A 1,910-nucleotide genomic window follows, 5' to 3' on the forward strand; every position below is an offset into this window, starting at 1 on the left:
TTATGGTTAATTAAAAGGGTAAAATGAATTGAAAGTCTGTGATGGGAGGCAATCTCCAGTCTCCTGCATGAAGGTCAGACATGCACTTTCCACATTGCTACATAAAGGACACACTGCTTCTTGCGTTGGCACTGATGAATGTTGGCACTGGATGTAAATCAAGAGGTGCATAATCGTTCAGGAATGTCACTCCTAGGGATACTGGGCTGATGATAGCAGCGTCCAATCAGAAAATGCTAACGTAGATCCTCTTGGAAGGCAATGACAATGCATTTTGAAGACTTGATGTTTTACTGTCGTGTACTTTAGAGACTGATCAAAATGTGGAGTTTTGACATAACATCTCAATTCTGTTTCAGATTGTTTGTACCTACTGTTGTCTACTTGTTGGAGATTGTTGTGCTTTGTTAACCCGGTGTGAAATCCCAGAACTAGCAGGAGTGTTTCTCCCTGCAGTTTCAGTCACACGAGTAGAGTCACTGGATACATACAGGAGCTATGTGATATAGGTAGTTTCAAGTTGTTGGGCTGGATGCTTGAGATCACAGGAACCTGAAACTGCCTGAATCACACTAGTCTCAACCGCACACAGCTGCATGCTGACAGACAGCAGAGGAGGGAAACCAAGCACACCCAGCACTTAACCCAACCCACCACAACTTCGATCATCTGTGTACTGTTAAATCCTGCTAAATGGACAATCTGATGGATAAAACAAAGTGCAGCCTTTTCAGATTGGTTGCTTTTGCAGAAAGCCACATGTGAATGCAGAACACATGTTCTTTGAATCTGAAATTGAAAATGGACACATGGTGGTTTTCCAATGTGTTGCTGCATCAGAAGCCTTAAATATTGTCTTCGTTTGCATCAAGGTGCTTCCAAATGTCTTTGTTTTTCTCTGTGCAAGCCCTTTTCATTGGTTGATATTATTTAATGTATTTAATGTAAAAATAAAGTTTTTTTTATTCAGAATGTTCAAATGTGGAATAATTATTGTTATTCACAAGGTATAGGTGGAAATAGAAGCAATACAATGTGAAAAATATTGTTATATTATTTTTGGGATAAAATTTATATAGCCCCAAATCACAGATCACAATTACCCTCAGAGGGCTTTACAATCTGTATAGCATTCACCTTCTGTCCTGCACTGGTGGATTCATGAGCTGTTTCACCATAAATGCAACACAACCTTCTGCACTCTTAGCCTCACCCCTGCCCCTCAAACAGCCACTTTATTCTTCTTAACTCACTAACAACCAACTCTATGAGGACTTGTTGATAAAGTCTTGTATCAAAGTTAATTATCCAGTCTGTAGCAAACTACGGAAGCTGACAGCAGTCAACCGCTGCCATGGGAACTGTCCTAACATGGTTGCATCTCCCTATATTTTTAATAGCTGCTCTGTCATTGTAGTCTAGTAGTTTACACAGGAGTATGGGCAATTCCAGGATTCAAAGACTGTGTCCAACCACACAGATGTTTCAACCTCTGCTCAGTCCAAAGTGAGTCATAGCTCTGCTGGGGTCATCAAACTCTCTGGCTTATAGCAAAAGCAGGTGCAACACAACCTGAGACGCTTGTGTAACACCTGTGTAAATGTGCAGATCCTGGCAATGGTGAAGACTTTAGTTTGGCATTGGCCATGGCTATGGCTAAAGTCTGGTCACCCCATTTGCCATCCCACACAGCACCATATTACTGGTTGCATAATTTTTACTTGGCACTAATGTCAGTGAAAAAGAGCATTCTCTCTCCTTCTATTTAAATTTTTTGAGAAAATGAATTCACATATCATAATATTGTAACTTTACACTGCCTATCAACTGGGGACCCAATAAACACAGTTCCATGACTCATTTTGGGTCTCAACCCTGAGTTAGTGAAACACTGTTATAGAAGTTATATC

The sequence above is a fragment of the Dicentrarchus labrax genome, unplaced genomic scaffold (genome assembly GCF_905237075.1).
Source record: "Dicentrarchus labrax unplaced genomic scaffold, dlabrax2021, whole genome shotgun sequence".
Lineage (NCBI taxonomy): Eukaryota > Metazoa > Chordata > Actinopteri > Moronidae > Dicentrarchus > Dicentrarchus labrax.